Raw genomic sequence first — 13120 nt, 5'->3', positions numbered from 1 at the left:
GCGGGAGGTGTAGACAGAGTCAATGGATGAGAGGCGGGCTCATGTGATGGACTGGGCATTGATCACGACTCTCTGCAGTTTCTTATGATCCTGGGCCGCGCAGTTGCCAGACGAGGCTGTGCTGCAACCAGATAGGATGCTTTCTATGGTGCATCTGTAAAAGTTGGTAAGAGTCAGTTTCCATGGGCGGGATTCTCCGACCCCCCGCCGGGTCGGAGAATCGCCGGGGGCTGGCGTGAATCCCGCCCCCTCCGGTTGCCGAATTCTCCGGCACCGGATATTCGGCGGGGGCGGAAATCGCGCCGCGCCGGTTGGCGGGCCCCCACCCGGCGATTCTCCGGCCCAGGTGGGCCAAAGTCCCGCTGCTGGAATGCCTGTCCCGCCGGTGTGGATTAAACCACCTTTCTTACCGGCGGGACAAGGCGGCGCAGGCAGGCTCCGAGGTCCTGGGGGGGGGGGGGGGGGGCGGGGGCGATCTGGCCCCGGGGGGTGCCCCCACGGTGGCCCGCGATTGGGGCCCACCGATCCGCGGGCGGGCCTGTGCTGTGGGGGCACTCTTTTCCTTCCGCCTTCGCCGTGGTCTCCACCATGGCGGAGGCGGAAGAGACCCCCTCCACTGCGCATGCGCGGGGATGCCGTGAGCGGCCGTTGACGCTCCCGCGCATGCGCTGCCCGGCAAAGTCAGTTTCGCACCAGCTGGCGTGGCACCAAAGGCCTTTCCCGCTAGCTGGCGGGGCGGACATCAGTCCGGCGCGGGCCTAGCCCCTCAAGGTTAGGGCACGGCCGCTCAAGATGCGGAGGATTCTGCACCTTTGAGGCGGTGCGATGCCGGACTGATTCGCGCCGTTTTTGGCGCCGGTCGACGGACATCGCGCCGATTGCGGAGAATTCCGCCCCATGTCTTAACTTTACTTCCTTTATGTTAACTTTATTTTACTTTGATTTACATATACTAACTTTATTTTTGTTTGCCTTAACTTAATATACCTAATAACTATTGCTAAATCATACTGGTGCTATTAAATCTGACGAATAGGTGATCAACCTCACACTTTATGAGTAGCAATAAATCCAACTTAAAACACCTCTGACCCCTGTGCACTTAATTCCCACGTGAACCTGATTCACTAATCACTTGGTCTCCGTTTCACTCTGGCATATCATAGAATCCCTACAGTGCGGAAGGAAGCCATCTGGCCCATCAAGTCTGCCCCATCCCTCCAAAAGCGGACCCCACCCAGGCCCACTCCCCAACCCTCTCCCTGTAACCTCTTTGGGGCAATTTATCATGGCCAATCCCCTAACCTGAACATCTTTGGACTGTGGGAGGAAACCGGAGCACTCGGAGGAAACATATGCAGACACGGGGAGAACGTGCAAATTTCATTCAGTCACCCAAGGTCAGATCTGAACCCGGATCCCTGGCACTGTGAGGCAGCAGTGCTAACCACTGTGCCACCCTGGATCTCGTGTCTCTCATTGTTACAATTTGATGCTCCTGGTTCAGGGCTTCCCAGAAGACTGCATATCGGGAATTTGACTGTGAAGGTCAGCGTTCCTGATCCATGCCTGCATAACTTTCTATATCTGTTGTGGAGAGGATACTCACAAATATATATTTGTTGTGACAGTGTGCCAGTGATTTCCTGACAAATATGGGCACTAATATCAAACTACATAAAAATTGTCACAATGCTATATTGGTTGGAACTGAAACATTCGTCTTCAGACTAACAGGACAGAGACAAACCCTCACACAGTACCGGCCGTTGGCTTTCACATATTACCTCTCCTGTCTGCGGGAACTCTCTCTCATACCTGGAATTCTTGCCCCTAGTGCCGTTGAAGCTGGAAGTTACACATCACCAGGTGGTCAACCTTGGCACCCAGCAGCACACTTCAGGAAATTGTGATTGTGATTCTCAGAATTTTCCATCCATTAAAATTAATGGATGGAAAATATATCAGAGCACGAAAACAATTCCAGATAAACACTCCTGACAGGCAAGGTTCCACGCTGGGAGCATGCATTTGGAAAATTAGCCATTTAGTGATGATGGAGATTGACTCCAACCAAGAGGAGGCTCTGGCCTACTGCCTGACATCATGCACAATCTTGCACGGCCTTCTGTCCTTTCAGCAACCATTAAGGTTAAGCTTGTAAGCCTTTCAAAAATCATCAGAATGTCGAATGACTCTTCAACTCAGTGGCAATAATCATCTGTGCAGAATCACTCTTTAGGATAGATCATTAAAATTTCTGGAACTACAAAGCCAGGAAGTGACTCTCTTCCCAGTCATTATTTGGTTTCTTTTGTCGTATTATGAGTGTGATGAATGTAGCTTGTCACAAGCTGCTGTACAGTTGTCGTCACCGCCACGAACTCGACAGGCAAGTTTTTCTGGCCGTCCCCAGTTTAAGGAGCTGAGAGACTCGGTGATAAAGGAAAAAGTGAGCCCTTAAATCTGGCATTTCTTGAACCTGTGAATGGTCCACAGGGTAATGTAATAAATATATGCACATCTTAGTAAAATAAAAATCCATCTTAAAATCCTGTTTTAATAACAGCTTATGTAGACACATATTGCAAGAGGACAGCTAGTTAAAGAAAACTGATTAAGTAGCAATTTAAAACCTAGCACACTTTGCCATTATTTTCTGCTGCACCATTGCCTTTTGACTAAGGCACATAACATGAACACAGAAGCAGCATTGATTCATTCTAAAGAACAGCTGGATGAATGAATGGCAACAAGTATTTCAAGCGTTTGCTGACTTAAGTGTGTACCTTTCTGTATTAATTAATACTTGGACAAGAGCTATCTGTTTTGTTTGTGTTGAAGGGGTTAGCTGTTGTCACCAGTAAAAGCATCGTTTGTGGTGATTAACTGTCGCTGTGAGCTCCTGCAGGATCCAGCAACGAAATGGATTCCAGATTTGTTCTCGACATGCTCATCCTCCTGTTCTTCTTTTCATGTTTTGCCACATCTGGCAATGGGTTAATCGGCTGCTTTTTTTTTTGGAGGGATTTGCGTGCTGTGACAAACTGTTTCGAGAAAAAGAAAAAAAAACTTGCAGCATATAGCATCTTTCGTGACCTCAGGACGCCTCAAATTACTTTTACGGTCAATGAAGTACTTGTTTTTTCAAATCCAGGCACTCTTATAATATACGAAATAGGGCAGACAATTCACTCAAACCAAACTCCCACAAACGGCAATGTGAGAATGACCAGATAATCTGCTTTTGTGGTGTTGATTGAGGGATAAATATTGGCCAGGACACTGGGGATAACTCCCTAGTTTTTCTTCAAAATGCGGGATTTTCTTTTTACCTGAGAGAACAGACAGGGCTTTAGTTCATATCCTGTCCAAAAGACAACACCTCTGGCAGCGCAGCACTTCCACACCTAGAACATAGAACATTACAGCGCTGTACAGGCCCTTCGGCCCTCGATGTTGCGCCGACCTGTGAAACCACTCTAAAGTACATCTACACTATTCCCTTATCGTCCATATGCCTATCCAATGACCATTTGAATGCCCTTAGTGTTGGCGAATCGATTACTGTTGCAGGCAGGGCATTCCACGCCCTTACTACTCTCTGAGTAAAGAACCTATCTCTGACTTCTGTCTTATATCTATCTCCCCTCAATTTGAAGCTATGTCCCCTCGTGCTAGACTTCACCATCCGAGGAAAAAGGCTCTCACTGTCCACCCTATCCAATCCTCTGATCATCTTGCATGCCTCAATTAAGTCACCTCTTAACCTTCTTCTCTCTAACGAAAACAGCCTCAAGTCCCTCAGTCTTTCCTCATAAGATCTTCCCTCCATACCAGGCAACATTCTGGTAAATCTCCTCTGCACCCTTTCCAATGCTACCACACCCTTCCTATAATGCGGCGACTAGAATTGCACGCAATACTCCAAATGCGGCCGCACCAGAGTTTTGTACAGCTGCAACATGACCTCATGGCTCCGAAACTCAATCCCTCTACCAATAAAAGCTAACACACCGTACGCCTTCTTAACAACCCTCTCAACCTGGGTGGCAACTTTCAGGGATCTATGTACATGGACACCGAGACCTCTCTGCTCAACCACACTGCCAAGAATCTTACCATTAGCTCAGTACTCTGTCTTCCTGTTATTCCTTCCAAAATGAATCACCTCACACTTTTCTGCATTAAACTCCATTTGCCACCTCTCAGCCCAGCGCTGCAGCTTATCTATGTCCCTCTGTAACTTGAAACATCCTTCCGCACTGTCCACAACTCCACCGACTTTAGTGTCATCTGCAAATCTACTCACCCATCCTTCTACGCCCTCCTCCAGGTCATTTATAAAAATAACAAACTGCAGTGGCCCCAAAACAGATCCTTGTGGTATACCAATAGTACCTGGACTCCAGTCTGAACATTTCCCATCAACCACCACCCTTTGTCTTCTTCCAGCTAGCCAGTTTCTGATCCAAACTGCTAAATCACCCTGAATCCCTTGCCTCTGTATTTTCTGCAGTAGCCTACCGTGGGGAACCTTATCAAACGCTTTACTGAAATCCATATACACCACATCAACTGCTTTACCCTCATCCACCTATTTGGTCACCTTCTCAAAGAACTCAATAAGGTTTGTGAGGCATGACCTACCCTTCACAAAACCGTGTTGGCTATCGCTAATCAAATTATTCCTTTCCAGATGATTATACATTCTATCTCTTATAATCCTTTCCAAGATTTGCCCACAACAGAAGTAAGGCTCACTGGTCTATAGTTACCGGGGCTGTCTCTACTCCCCTTTTTGAACAAGGGGACAACATTTGCTATCCTCCAGTCTTCTGGCACTATTCCTGTTGACAAAGATGACTTAAAGATCAAAGCCAAAGGCTCAGCAATCTCCTCCCAAGCTTCCCAGAGAATCCTAGGATAAATCCCATCCGGCCCAGGGGACTTATCTATTTGCACACTTTCCAGAATTGCTAACACCGCCTCCTTACGAACCTCAAGCCCTACTAGTCTAGTAGCCTGAATCTCAGTATTCTTCTCGACAACATTGTCTTTTCCTGTGTGAATACTGATGAAAAATATTCATTTAGCACCTCTCCTATCTCCTCGGACTCCACGCACAACTTCCCACTACTGTCCTTGACTGGCCCTACTCTTGCCCTAGTCATTCTTTATCTCCTGACATAGCTATAGAAAGCCTTAGGGTTATCCTTGATCCTACCTGCCAAAGACTTCTCATGTCCCCCTCTTGGCTCTTCTTAGCTCTCGCTTTAGGTCCTTCCTAGCTAACTTGTAACTTTTGAGCGCCCTAACTGAACCTTCATGTCTCATCTTTACATAAGCCTCCTTCTTCCTCTTGACAAGTGTTTCGACTGCTTTCGCAAACCACGGTTCCCTTGCTCGACCACTTCCTCCCTGCCTGGCAGGTACATACTTATCAAGGACACGCAGTAGCTGTTCCTTGAACAAGTTCCACATTTCCATTGTGCCCATCCCCTGAAGTTTTCCTCTCCATCCGATGCATCCTAAGTCTTGCCTCATCGCATCAAAATTGCCTTTCCCCCAGATATAACTCTTGCCCTGCTGTATATACCTATCCCTTTCCATCACTAAAGTAAACGTAATCGAATTGTGGTCACTATCACCAAAATGCTCACCTACTTCCAAATCTAACACCTGTCCTGGTTCATTACCTAGTACCAAATCCAATATGGATCGCCTCTTGTTTGCCTATCTACATACTGTGTCAGGAAACCCTCCTGCACACATTGGACAAAAACTCAAACTATAGCGTTTCCAGTCAATATTTGGAAAGTTAAAGTCCGCCATAACAACTACCCTGTTCCTTTCGCTCCTATCCAGAATCATCTTTGCAATCCTTTCCCCTACATCTCTGGAACTTTTCTGAGGCCTATAGAAAACCCCTAACAGGGTGACCTCTCCTTTCCTGTTTCTAACCTCAGCCCATACTACCTCAGTAGACGAGTCCTTATCAAACGTCTTTTCTGCCACCGTAATACTGTCCTTGACTAACAATGCTACTCCTCCCCCTCTTTTACCACCTTCCCTGAGCTTACTGAAATATTTAAACCCCGGCACCTGCAACAACCATTCCTGTCCCTGCTCTATCCATGTCTCCGAAATGGCCACAACATTGAAGTTCCAGGTACCAACCCATGCTGCAAGTTCACCCACTTTATTCCGGATGCTCCTGGCATTGAAGAAGACACACTTTAAACCACCTTCCTGCCTGCCGGTACACTCCTGCAACTTTGAAACCTTACTCATGACCTTACTACTCCTGTATACTGGAGCTACATTTCAGGTTCCCAAGCCCCTGCTGAACTAGATTAAACCCTCCCGAAGAGCATTAGCAAATTTCCCCCCCAGGATATTGGTACCCCTCTGGTCCAGGTGTAGACCATCCCGTTTGTAGAGGTCCCACCGACCCCAGAATGAGCCCCAATTATCCAGAAATCTGAAACCCTCCCTCCTGCACCATCCCTGTAGCCATGTGTTCAACTCTTCTCTCCCCCTATTCCTCGTTTCGCTAGCATGTGGCACGGGTAACAACCCAGAGATAATAACTCTGTTTGTCCTAGATCTAAGTTTCCACCCTAGCTCCCTGAATTCCTGCCTTACATCCCTATTGTGCGCAGTTTTGGTGTCCTTATCTGAGGAAGGATGTTCTTGCTATGGAGGGGGTGCTGCGAAGGTTTACTGGGCTGATTCCTGCGATGGCAGGACTGTCATACGAGGAGAGGGGATTTCATATAAACATATAAAATTCTAACAGGATTAGGCATGGTAGATTCAGAAAGAATGTTCCCGAGGGTTGGAGAGTCCAGAACTAGGGATCATAGTTTGAGGATAAGAGGCAAACATTTTAGGACTGAGGTGAAGAAATATGGTGAATCCGTGGAATTCGCTACCACAGAAAGTAGTTGAGGCAAAAAGGTTGTATGATTTCAAGAAGGAATCAGACATAGGTCTTGGGGTTAAAGGGATCAAGCGATCTGGGGGCTGGGGGAAGGCGGGATCAGTGTATTGAACTTGATGATCAGCTATGATCAAATTGAAAGGTGGAGCAGACTCGAAGGGCCGAATGGCCTCCTCCTCCTTCTATTGTCTATGTTTCTCAGTATGGCACTGGAGTGTCTGCTTTGATATTTGTGCTCACGTCCTCAGGTGGAATTTCCTGCCCCTCCCACTGGTGGGATTTTCCAGTCCTGCTAAAGTCAATGGACATTTGAAGGGCTCACCGCATTTTGCGGCCCATGCCCCACCATGACGAGGTAATCCCTCAAGTGGGATTTGAAACCACAACTGTCTGACTCCGAGGCAAGGGTGTCAGTGAAGAGTTTGTGTAAGGGCAAGGAGGAGTTTTATTTTAGCTCTGTTGCCTTGCACGTTAAGAAACGTAGGGAAGAGGGCAGCACAGTGGCACAGTGGGTTAACCCTGCTGCCTCACGGCGTCGAAGTCCCAGGTTCGATCCCGGCTCTGGGTCACTGTCCGTGTGGAGTTTGCACATTCTCCCCATGTTTGTGTGGATTTCGCCCCCACAACCCAAAGGTGTGCAGGGTAGGTAGATTGGCCTCGATACATTGCCCCTTAATTGAAAAATAGAATTGGGCACTCTAAATTTATTGAAGAAAAAGAAATGTAGGAAAAGAAAAGTTGCATTTAAACAGCCCTTGCCATGGCCATAGCGTATCCCAAAGTGTTTGACAGGCAATTCATTACTTTTGAAGTACAGCTACTGTTGTTAAGTAGGCAAATGTAGCAGCAAATTTGTCCACAGTCAGGCCCCACAAACAGCAAAAGAGGTGAATGATATTTTAATATCATTTTGGCATTGCTGGTCAAGGGAAGAATCTTCATCAGGAAATCTCTATGATCTTCAAATGATGCTTATTCTCTTCTCCATCCACTTGAACAGGCAGCCTTGGCTTCAGCTTAATGTCTGATTGGAAGGATGTCACCTTCAATTATGTACAACTTCCTTAATCCTGAAATCACAACTTAGACAACGTGGGAGTGGGCAAATACACAGGGGCCAGATTCCACGTCTCTATCGATCAGAATGCAGACAGAATTCCTGCCCACATTCCCATTTCCAGCAATTGTATCATCTGAATCAGGGTGAACAGATGGTCAGGCATCTGTTATGCCAGATGGCATCATTATGAATGCTTGCCTGAGCTCAAGAATTCAGAGTGGATTCAGCTCAGCAGGCATCTGTTTACACAATTGCAAAGGGGACTAGTTTTGATTGACTGACAGCTTTATCAATTCGTAACAACTTGATCTTTCATTGAAGTGATTCTTCAATCCATGCATGTTTATTTGGACAAGATTAAGGTTGGGATTTTGCAATCCCATTTGCTGCTGGTAAAATCTTGCGAGAACTGAAAAACAAGATTGCTCCAGCAGGATCTCGCAATATGATCATCCCCACACCCCGCCATTGATGCAACACGGCTCACACCCAGGAAGGTCGGAAATCTCGGGGAAATTTTCTGGGCCCTTCACCGTAGGTGCAAATCCCGTTATGGCTGCTAACTCTCGCACTGGGGGCCAACAAGGGGGTTCCCATTATGGTGGGTAGGGGGATCGATGGTGGAGGGGAGGGGTTGTGCCTGCATGATGGTGGGAGATGCAGAGACCTAAAATGGGGGGTGCCCCAATGCCGTTGAGGAGGAGTAACCCTGATGAGGGGGGCCTTGAACCACAGTTTGAGATCTGGGCGTCCTTTTCCCATCTCTGTGAAACGGAGCTTGCCGGCTCTATTAGGCCCTACCCCACCAGAATGACATCACAATACACGTCCCCATGCTTTTTTTTTTACGAAGTGTCAGAAGATCAGGAGTGAAATCTGATCTGAGGAGAAATCTGAGGAGATCTGAGGAGAAACACAGTTCTTTCAGTCAGAACCTGACATTTTGCCATTTTTTAGGAAAGTTCCACCCCTATTATATAATTATTTGAATCTATTATATAATTACCAGCCAGTCCCGCTGTAACCGCCCCCTTCATTGGAATGTCCAACCCCACCGACATGATGTTACACCAGCGGGGTTTACAACAGGTTATTACAAACAGAGAACTGGAGACCCCACATCCGAGGGAGAGTTCGGAGGTGAGCATGCATGTCACCACTACCCACCAGAGTGTGCGAGGGGAGAGAGGCACCGGAGGGTCCTGTGGTGAGTCAGCTAAGGGGCTTGTGCTGCAGGAGGGGGGTGGGGGTGGAAGTGGGGTGTGGGGGGGGGGGGGTGGGGAAGGGGGTCATGGGGTTATGGAGGCCTGAGAGGCCAGCTCCAAAGTGGGACACCTAGTGTTGGAGAGGTCAGGTCTGAGAGGCCAGCTCCAGAGCGGGGTACCAGGGGGTTGAGCCCGCCTTGGCACTGATAGGGTTGAACTGGGAGAAGGGCAGGCACCAAGGCAGCACGGTGGGCAAAGAACAATGTTCATTAGTGGAGATGGGGAGCAGTTGTGGGAGTCTGTCATTGGCCTGACTCTGAGAGGGGAGTTTGTTTGGCCCCTTAAAGCGGTAAACACTCAGCGGCAAGAAGACAACGAAGTCACTTGTAAAACCCACCCACCCTGAGGCTGGAATCCATGGCTGAAGGGCACCGACCTTTTCGATGGGCCCTGGTACTGGTCCGGGAAGCCTGGGCAGCTGGGCTGGGAGGGTGGTGGATGTCCAGAATACAAGGCTTTATGGAGCCACAACTTTGGGAGCCAGGAGGGCTGCCAGTTATGTATTGGCTGATTGGCCCGTAACTTCCTGCATCATTTGCAACTTATGTTGCTGGTGTGCCGCCCATGCGAGACGTGACGACTCGGAAGTGAGGGCATTTAGGCATGCGGGCTGGAAGCCTGCAGCGTTTAAACTCCCGGATGTTTTTTTTTGTCTGCTTGAAGCCCTGCACTGCTGAATAAAAAATCCAGCTGCAGTGCTAACTTGGGCCACTTTACTCAAATATTTGGTGAGTTTTTACACCTTTTATTTACATTGAAATTTTTCAGTGCAGAGGCAGGAGACATCGGGAAACATTTTTTTAGTAGATAATATTTTTTCTAAAAATGTTTATAAATATGTTTAAAATGCAAATAAAATGAAAGGAAGATATATATTTTTTAAACTTTGATTTGTCATGAGGCTTTTAATTCTATTAAAGGAACTATGATGGATACAATGCAGGGATCACTCGCTAACTGGTATAATTGTCCACCTAAGCTACTCCGCGTTACTGGTCACGGGTTCTGTGGGTCCTTGCGTGTTTGATGAGCCCGATCCTCGAGCCACATCTTCAATCACTCACTTGGCAGGTGTTCCAGAAGGTGGGGTCAGCCCTTAGATGCTAGGTCGCTGGTATTCCTTTCTCAGGCTCCTTTTCCGGGCCTCCTCTTGCCGTCAGGTGTTCTCGAAGAATTGTGTCCCTTCAATCAGGAGGTTCCTCCATATAGGTCGCTTCTGAGCAAAGATCTATGTTCCATTTCTTGAGGAAAGCCTTCAAGATGTCTTTGAAGAGCTTCCTATGTCCTCCTCTTGTTCGGCATCCTTCCTTGAGTTGGGTGAAGAAGATTTGCTCAGGCAGTCGGCACTCTGACATCCTACTCAGCAGAGTTGGTTTTAGATGATCATGGCCTCGGTACTGGTGCTTTTCACTCCTTCAAAGACACTAATGTTAGCACACCGTGTTCTCCCAGCTGATTCAGGGTTAAAGTACACTGTTCAGCTGATAAAGTTAAATGTTAAGTTAAATGTTAACTGGTTTCAAAGTTTTGTATTTATAAAATTATTTTTGTTAATAAATATTTCACATTAAATTTTACAAGCTTCTTCACGTATCTTACTGAAACATCAGGACACAACATTTAATTGAGATAACTATAAATGAATACGATAATTGAAGTAAACAAGGCAGAAACAATAACACGGATAACACGGTGGTACACTTGTTAGCACTGCCGCCTCACACACCAGGGACCCGTGTTCAATTCAGACCTTGGGTGACCGTGTCATGTTTGTACATTCTCCCCGCGTCTGCATGGGATTCCTAGAACCATGGAATAGAACCATAGAATTCCTACATTGCAGAAGAAGGCCATTCAGCCCATAAAGTCTGCACCAACCCACTGAAAGAGTAGCCGACCTGTGTCCACTCCCCCGCCATATCCCTGGAACCTAACCTGTACATCCCTGGACACTATGGGGCAATTTTGCATGGCCAATCCGCCTAACCTGCACATTTTTGGACTATGAGAGGAAACCATAGAGGCACGGAGAAAACATACAAAGCCCACACAGACACTCACCAATGGTGACTGGAGTATTGTGAGCAGTCTTGGGCCCCGTATCTAAGGAAGGATGTGCTGGCCTTGGAAAGGGTCCAGAGGAGGTTCACAAGAATGATCCCTGGAATGAAGAGCTTGTCGTATGAGGAACGGTTTAAGACTCTGGGTCTGTACTCATTGGAGTTTAGAAGGGTGAGGGTGGATCTTATTGAAACTTGCAGGATACTGCGAGGCCTGGATTGAGTGGATGTGGAGAGGATGTTTCCACTTGTAGGGAAATCTAGAACCAGAGGACACCATCTCAGACTAAAGGGACGATCCTTTAAAACAGAGATGAGGAGGAATTTCTTCAGCCAGAGGGTGGTGAATCTGTGGAACGCTTTGCCGCAGAAGGCTGTGGAGGCCAAATCACTGAGTGTCTTTAAGACAGAGGTTCTTGATTAATAAGGGGATCAGGGGTTCTGGGGAGAAGGCAGGAAAATGGGGATGAGAAAAATATCAGCCATGATTGAATGGCGGAGCAGACTCAATGGGCCGAGTGGCCTAATTCTGCTCCAATGTCTTATGGTCTAAGGTCGGAATTGAACCTGGGTCCCTGGTCCATGGTTCTATTCAATGGTTCAAGGAAATCCATGCAGACACTCGGAAAATGTACAAACACCACGCAGCCACCCAAGGTCTGAATTGAACCTGGGTCCCTGGCGCTGTGAGGCAACTAGTATGCCACCATGCCACCGCCATTTCCTCTGGTGCTTTGGTTTCCTCCCACAGTTCAAAGATGTGAGGATTAGATGGTTGGCCATGCTAAATTGCCCCTTAGTGTCCAACGGTTAGGTGGGGTTAGGGGGATAGGTCAGGGATGTGGACCTGGGTAGGGTGCTCTTTCGAAGTGTCAGTGCAGACTTGATGGGCCGAATGGCTTTCTTCTGCACAGCAGCGATTCTATGAACACTAATGAAAAAAAATCAGATGTTACAAGGACAGTGACAGCAAAAAGCCCTGGGGCTCTTTAAAAATCTGATGACCATAATCTAAATTAAAACATACAAACATTTTTTTAAATATATATGTTTATTCAAATTTTTCAACCAATTTTCAAAACCCCCCCCCACGCACCCCAACAAGGAGAAAGAAACAAGAACACAACAAGCAGAAATTATACATTGGATTTGCCCCGTATACAATAACCCCCCATATAACAGTAAAAAACACAAATAGGGAAAAAAAAACACCTTAACCCACACGCCACCCCAAAAGAACCCCCCCCCCCCCGCAACCTCCCCCCCTCCCCCGCCCCTGGGCTCCTGCTGCTGCTGACCTCCTCCTAACGCTCCGCGAGATAGTCTAGGAACAGTTGCCACCGCCTGAGGAACCCCTGCACAGACCCTCGCAAGGCAAACTTTATCCTCTCCAGCTTGATGAACCCTACCATGTCATTGATCCAAGCTTCCACACTAGGGGGCTTCGCATCCTTCCATAGTAGCAAAATCCTCCGCCGGGCTACCAGGAACGCAAAGGCCAGAATACCGGCCTCTTTCACCTCCTGCACTCCCGGCTCATCCGATACCCCAAATAATGCCAATCCCCAGCTCGGTTTGACCCGGGGGTTCACCACCTTGGACATAGTCCTCGCAAAACCCCTCCAAAACCCATCCAGCGCCGGCCACGACCAGAACATATGGACGTGGTTTGCTGGGCTCCTCGAGCACCTCCCACATCTGTCCTCCACCCCAAAGAACCTACTCAACCTTGCCCCTGTCATATGCGCTCTGTGAGTAACTTTAAACTGTATTAGGCTGAGCCTGCGCA

At 47.7% G+C, this 13120-nt stretch overlaps 1 long non-coding RNA gene across 1 annotated transcript; it reads right to left on the bottom strand.

The window, feature by feature from the left end:
• Window positions 1-2540: 2540 nt before the first annotated feature.
• On the bottom strand, window positions 2541-10726 carry LOC140425807 (uncharacterized). Its single transcript, XR_011948021.1, has 2 exons — window positions 10336-10726; window positions 2541-3047 (listed from the first exon to the last, which is right to left on the bottom strand). It is a non-coding gene; the product is annotated as an uncharacterized lncRNA (long non-coding RNA).
• Between the last annotated feature and the right edge of the window lie 2394 nt (window positions 10727-13120).

This window comes from Scyliorhinus torazame, chromosome 6, assembly GCF_047496885.1.
Source record: "Scyliorhinus torazame isolate Kashiwa2021f chromosome 6, sScyTor2.1, whole genome shotgun sequence".
In the NCBI taxonomy this organism is placed as follows: domain Eukaryota; kingdom Metazoa; phylum Chordata; class Chondrichthyes; order Carcharhiniformes; family Scyliorhinidae; genus Scyliorhinus; species Scyliorhinus torazame.
Note: the sequence above shows the minus strand (reverse complement) of the source record. Positions and strands in the feature narration are given on the sequence as shown.